General features: G+C 40.6%; 1 non-coding gene across 1 annotated transcript; it reads right to left on the reverse strand.

Moving 5' to 3' along the window:
- Window positions 1-6,359: 6,359 nt before the first annotated feature.
- On the reverse strand, window positions 6,360-6,523 carry LOC131481611 (U1 spliceosomal RNA). Its single transcript, XR_009246444.1, has one exon. It is a non-coding gene; the product is annotated as a U1 spliceosomal RNA (small nuclear RNA).
- Between the last annotated feature and the right edge of the window lie 714 nt (window positions 6,524-7,237).

The following is a 7,237-nucleotide window of genomic DNA, read 5'->3' on the forward strand; positions in this document are numbered from 1 at the left end:
CATGCAGGGGCCCAAGAACTTGAGCCACCCTCTGCTGCTTTTCCAGGCCATAATCAGGGAGCTGGATGAGAAATAAAGCAGCCGGGACATGATCTGGTACCCATAAGGGATAACAGCATTTCAGGATGGAAGTTTAGCTTGCTGTGCTACTGTGCCAGTCCCAATAAATAATTTTTTAAAGAATGTTTAAACCAAAACAATTTAAAAACACTGAAATACAGTGAAGACCACTGAAGACTGAGTTTAAGCATTTAACCCTCACAACACTTCTGTGACACAATTACACTATTAAATTTTTCCTGATGAGGAGCACAAAGCAGAGAGAGGTTTAGTGACCTTCCTAATATTAAACAGCTCACACATGATAGAGTTGGGGTTTGAAGCCAGGCAGGCTGGCTCCAGAGTTTGGCTCTTAACCCTCACATTACTATGTGAACACTTATTGATGTTGAGGTTAGTAGTGGCTGTAAACTAGATTCTATAGTTTCAAGTTACTCTGCTCACTTTCCTCTTGCTCTCCTAAGCCTTATTTACTATTTCCAGCCAGTGTCAAATGTGCCATTGGAATTTAAGGGACTGGAATAAAGGGATAGCGCATGCTTAGAAAGCAGTACCAGTGGTAGAAATAGTAGAAATTCACAAAGGATTCCAAGATCCAGCTGTTCACTCTCATGCAGTCTTCAAGGATTCACACTACATGTGTTCATGAAAATGGCACCTTTCCCGCTTGTGGACCACGGCCTCCGGAAAAAAAAAAAAATGACAACCTACCTGAAGAAGCACAGATGACAGTGACTAATTAAGTACTAAATTAATACCAAACCAGACTGAAGTTTTAAAAAAAAAACTTCCTCTCAGATAATTCAGAAAATACTTTGGGGTCTATAGTGGCCCCTGGGTCATAATTCAGAACAAGTAATTATTATTGTACTCCTGACATCACAGAATTCTGAGCTAAATTCTTTCACATCTTAATTTGGCAAAGTTTTTTGTTTGTTTGTTTGTTTGTTTTTGTTTTTATCCCCTTTATGGTAATCCTGGATTTGAGTCTTAGTTCTCCTTACCACCCACGTACAGTGCTTTTTTCGGGAAAAGCTTTGCTGTGCTGCCATCAGTTACCAACTCCACATTCAGGGATGTTTTTGTGTATTCCACTGGAATACTGTTGATGACCCTTGTTACACACAGAACTCCTTTGTGGGTGATGCCTGCCCAGCACTCATATCACCAATGACTGCACTTCTGTGAGCCACTGCTTTGGGCTTTTGCTTCATACACATAGATTTTGAGTTTGACCAGGTTTCCCTTTCCTTCTGACATACACATGTAAAGATGCTTAGAGCTCAGTTAATGATTAGCCTGTTGAAGATACTTTTTTTTTTTTTTTTTTTTTTTTTTGTCTACTGCATTTCTGGTTTGATTTCACTCTCAGCTCCATTTGGAGTAATTTTCTCTGCTGCTTTTGTTCCTGGTTGTAACGCTGCTAATCTAGTGTTTGTGTTATCCTTGAAAACCAGCTTAAGTCTTTGCAGGAACTGGTGAGCTACAACTAACTGTTCTACCCTGCCACCAACTAGTGATGTGATCTTGAGCAAGTCCTTCACATCTCTGGGTTTCTTACCTGCCAATTGTTTATCTCTTATCTAACATTTTATGACTCTTCGTGGTGAATAAAGAATTAGGTCAACAGTGTATTTTGGAGCAAGGTCTACAAACTGAACTGTGCACTGAAGATGGATTTGCTGTGGTCCTCTTCCAAAGTTACCCATTGAGAGATATCTGGGGACAGGTGCAGTGGAAGGCAGAAATGCTTCTTTCACAAGACTCCCCTCCAGTCCTTTTTTTTTTTTTTTTGGTGCAATGCCTCATTGCAAAATGAACCCATTTGTCCAATGTAAGAATCCTGGAGCACAGATGGAGAGCAAAATGTATGAAGCCTGATTTCCCACACTCAGGAAGCTTAGCAAGTAAAGGAGCAGAGTCACAGGGACAGAATGCGGAGGACACAGCACTGAGAAGCGGAGAGAACGGCTACGTGAGCATGGAATTGAAAGGGCCCGCAGGTGAATCCAAGCACATCAGCCCTGACTGGAGGGAGGTGCTACATGCAGAGGGCTCCAGGGCCCGCTGCCCTGCGCTGCAACGCAGGTGCAGACCTGAAGGGAGGGAAGCAGCTCCCCCAGCTGCTGGTGCCAGGACTCTGTTCATGCTAACCCATAATAATAATAACCTCACACATGAGTTAACTTGTCTTTGCAGGCACTGCCAAGTTTCTGTGCCAGATGGCTCTTGCCTCCCATGTCTGAATTATTGTCGGGCATAGCAGCTGTGCCTCAGCCCAGGGCAGGCCCGCATCTGGCAGCCAGTTGGTAAAGTTCTCTCCATATGACACTTGTGCCCTCATACCATGTTCCCCAAGGCAACTCTCTATCAAGGGTTATATATATATATATATATATATATATATATATATATATATATACACATATATATATATATATCACCTATTTTGTTTATGAGTTAGGTGAATCTCGACAAATGTATACATCTGTAATCATCACTACAGTTAATGGACAGAACACTTTCTTCACCCCACAATGTTCCTTGAGCTCCTTTACACAGTCTTCTCAGCTTATTTCTGGGCCTGCTGCTGAATTATGTTAGCAACAGGATCTACTCAATTAAGCACCTTCATGTCAGAGGAGACTCTTACTGTGAAATATAAATAATGCTACTTACACTCTGTAGGAAAAATACTCATGGATAAAATGAAGAGGCAGACACTTGCATCCACACACCCAGAAATTATTCCTCCTTTTTTCCTTGTACTTGCAAGATTTTAATTTCTTTTGAGGAGGGAACTCCTGGAAGGACCCCAGCCTCTAAAGCCCAAAGATGTTGAGGGATTGCTCCCATATCATGCCATTCTCCTTCTTACTAATTGGAAATGTGAATATGACCCAGGATTGGGCATCTAAAGCCTGTTGCTGGGGCCTTTGGAATTAATTTTGTTCTTTTTACAAAAGAAGGGAGAAAGAACTAATTTAACAGAAGTGAAAAGATAAATAAACATAGACTTCCTCCTGAGTATCCAGGGTAGCCCCACCCACAGAAGGCGCAAACTGGCAACAATCCAAATGCCTACCAGCTAGTACATTACAACAACAGATTACACAGCAACCAAAAGCAGTGAACTGTTGATACGTGCAGCACTCTACGAGTGAATCTCAAAATCACCACACAGGACCTCAGAATCCATCCTGTGTGTTCTCATTCTATGGAGATACAGAAGAGAGGAATTTAATCTATAGTGGCAGAAGTCAGATCAGTGGCTGCTTGGAGCTTGGGATGAGGCACCGACTAGGATTTAGCTTGAGGAATATTCTGGAGTGAGGATAATGTCCTATCTCTTGATTGCAATGACATTTATACAGATGCATGCATTTGCCAAAACAGAATTCATAATCAAATTATCTAATTTCACTGTATAAAGTTGTATTTCAATAAACTTAAATAAAGGACCTCATGAGAAAGTCTACTTCTTCCTGCATGAGTGTTGCTGTTCTGAGAGTTATGCTTGGAGCTGAAACAATCGTCTTGCAATCACAGGATAGCAATGCTGCAGTTCCCAGATTACAGGCAAAGGCACCTTTCAAGTGCTACAGTGAACTCGCAACCTGGGGCAACTCTTCAAGGGAAAGTTTGTAAAAACAATGAACGTCAACATCTGTCAAACATCACGCAAAGCACTAGATCCAGAGAATTCATAACCTAAATACTAGATTACACTACAATCTCTTTCCTCAATAATATCTTTAAGATGGTACAATTTTAGCAATTGATGTGACTTAAAACAAAAAAGCACTGTGGAAAAAATCAATACGAAATAGGAAAGAAAGAGTAAGGTATAAGAAGCTATATATTTTTTGACATATTGGTTACTCAATACTATGTCAATTAACTCCATAACATTATAAATTGTTGCTGATGTTATGTTGGGGCTTTTAATTGATAGGGATGACACTCTGCCGGCTCTACCTTCAGACCAGAGATGGCCTCCCCAAGAAGCCGTTGAACTTATCTGGACAATAAGATGCTGGACTCTATGCTTGGTATATGCTTGCAATGAAAGAATCTCAACTGAACTTGAACTGTGGCAATGCAGCAAGGTGGAGGAATCCACCATGGGGGGAGGGTTTGGAGAGGGGTGGGGGGAATCCCAGTACCTATAAAACTGTGTCACATAATGCAATGTAATAAAAAAAAAAAAATGAAGGCAAGAAATGAAAAAAAAAAGCTATATAGCACTCAATAGGCACACTCACCTCGTTAGTAACTGTAGTTATTTATCAATGAAATGAAAAGATTTTCCTTCAATTTGAGTGCATTTTATATGACTACAAAATCACTAGAACTTACTAAATTGTTTGAACCTAACTACTCAAAAAACAGAAATGTTTGGTATATCAGGTAATTTCTTCTTCATTTAATTTGAAATGCAGAATTAAAGAGACACGGGGAGAAGCAAGACAGAAAGATCTTCCATCCTCTGTTTCACTCCCCAAATGGCCACAACAACCAGAGCTGAGCCAGACTGAAGCCAAAAGCCAGAAGTTTCAGCTGGGTCTCCCTTGTGGGTTCAGAGAGCCAAGCCCTTGACCCATTCTCTGCTGCTTTTCCACACATATCAGCAGGGAGTTAAATCAGAGCCAGGACTCCAATTATCACCCATACTGTCACTGCAGGCGATGGCTTAACTTGCAAACACCACAACGCTGGACCACAAGTTTTTTTTGTTTTTTTTTTTTTGGTTGATTTTTGTTATTTTGGGTTTTTTTTTTTTTTGTGGGGGTGGGGGCCTAGCAATGGCATTAAGAAAAAAACACCAGACTCTGCCGGCTCTGTCTTCAGACCAGAGAGGGTATACCTAAGAAGCCGTTGAACTTGACTGGACAATAAGATGCTGGACTCTATGTTTGGTATACGCTTGCAATGGGGGAATCTCAACTGAACTTGAGCTGTGGTTATGCAACAAGGTGGAGAAATCCACCATGGTGGGAGGGTTTGGGGAGGGGTGGGGAGAACCCAAGTACCTATGAAACTGTGTCACATAATACAATGTAATTAATGAATTAAAAATAATAAATAATTTAAAAAAAACACCAGAGGCACTGACAGTGTCATGAACTGAGAAAATCTGAGACACTCTTCAATCTGAGAAGAAAAAGCCATCATGCGCATCTGGAATCCTGATGACTTCTTGGCCTTGCTACCCACACATACTCTACACTTTCTACCTCCAGACTTAAATCATGTGAGATATTGCAATGTCTTTGTGGCACAATACACTACTATACAGAAAAAAGAAAGAGGAGAAAAAATCATCTATAAACCCTGATCCTGACTCTCATTGGAAATGAGACACGTATCCTTTGAGTTCCTTTTCTATGCATTTGCATGCAAATACATCATTTCTAAGTGTGTTTATTACATACCTGCAGTAATTTCCTAACACCTTTTTTTTGCATATCTTAGAGATTTTCAGAAAATGATGGTTGATTGCATTGTACAAATTTACCGCTGTACTAGCGATGAACATTTAGAAGATAGTCAACTTTGAAAAGAAGCATCCTCAAGGGGAATATCCTTGTAAAAGTCTCCCAGGCAACAAAAATACCAGTATTTTTGCAGAACAAATTCTTGATATCTCAGAGTGATGAACAAAACTTATTAAACTTTGAAGACACCAACAGCATGTAGCAACCCCTTCTGTCACCAAAGGAGAGTACCAGCCTCCTCCTGCCTTTGATAGAACGGTAGTGATGACTGACACTAGTGATGTAGAAAAGCTCATTGCACTTCTGAGGCATGGGCTTAGGGATGGGCCTGTGACTCATTTCTGTGCTACTAAACCATGAAGAGAAGTGCACATCAGATAACTTGTAGAAAGGCTCCCTTGTCCCCAAAAAAGTCACAAGCGAAAGATCCTCTCTTCTTTGAATCTTACCAGGCTGGATGTGATAGCCAGAGCTACCTTAAGAACCAGTCGCGTTCATAGTCAAAGCTACCTTAACTTCTTTGCTCCATAACAGAAACAATATTATGATGAAGTTTCCTGCAGCAAAAAAGATAAAGCAACCATCACAAGCTCGGGAGCTAGACTCTGAGTTACAGAAGCTAGCACCTCCCCATACCCCTTCTAAGTATAGGTCATATCTTCATGCTGTTGACAGGCAAAAGTTTTCCAATACATATGTGCCATTATGGAGAGATTTTCATATTTTTAAAGTTTTATCAATCTTATGGGTAAAGCTTGACATCACATTTTCGGCTTAAAGTGTTTTTTTTTTTTTTTCTTTCAGAGGAGAGTGAGAATGCAGTCCCCCACTACCACAAATTATGCAGTCGAGTTTCTCACATTTGGGGAAATCACAGCGGTCAGCACATCCAGGGTACAATGGATAAACCTCGCCCTGGGAAAACCACCCTCACGATCATAGTATCTCCCCTCCCAGGTAAGTATTTTCGGTTTAATTTGTATTTCTCTTTTATTAACAACGTTGAGTATTTTTTCACTGTATATTAACTTGTATTTCTTCTATGAACTGCCTCTTCATATTCACTGTCCATTCTTCTATTGGGTTCTGCTTTGGTTAAAGAGTTCTTTAAATATAACATTCTCCTACATTGCTAATTCTTTGTGCACTTTATAGCTTTGTATTGTTGCCCATAGAGAAGTATGTGTGTTTGTATGTATGTGTGTGCGTCTCCATTTCAGGTAATCAGATCCATCCTATCTTCTTATTTTTTGGTTGTCTCATAAAAGAAGGCCTTTAAATTATAGCATGAGAGAAAAAAATTTCCTGTATTGTAACATTTGTAGTTTAGATTTTATTAAGATTTTTTTTTTTGAGAGACAGAGAGGGCCAGGGGAGAAGCAGAGGTGGGGGTGGGGAGAGACAGAGGTCTTCCATCTGTTGGTTTACTACCCAAATGGTCACCGATCAGCTGAGCTGACATCAAGCAAGGAGCCAGGAGCTTCTTCTGGGTTTTCCACATGGATGCAGGGGCCCAAGGACTGTGCCCTCCTCCACTGCCTTCCCAGTCCATAAGGAGGGAACTGGATTGGAAATGGAGCAGCCAGGACTCAAGGCAGCACCCATAAGAGATGCTTAACCTACTATGCCATGGCATTGACCTCCTGGCTAAAACTTTATACTTTGCTTTTTAATATATT

Source organism: Ochotona princeps, chromosome 12 (genome assembly GCF_030435755.1).
Source record: "Ochotona princeps isolate mOchPri1 chromosome 12, mOchPri1.hap1, whole genome shotgun sequence".
Taxonomy (NCBI): domain Eukaryota; kingdom Metazoa; phylum Chordata; class Mammalia; order Lagomorpha; family Ochotonidae; genus Ochotona; species Ochotona princeps.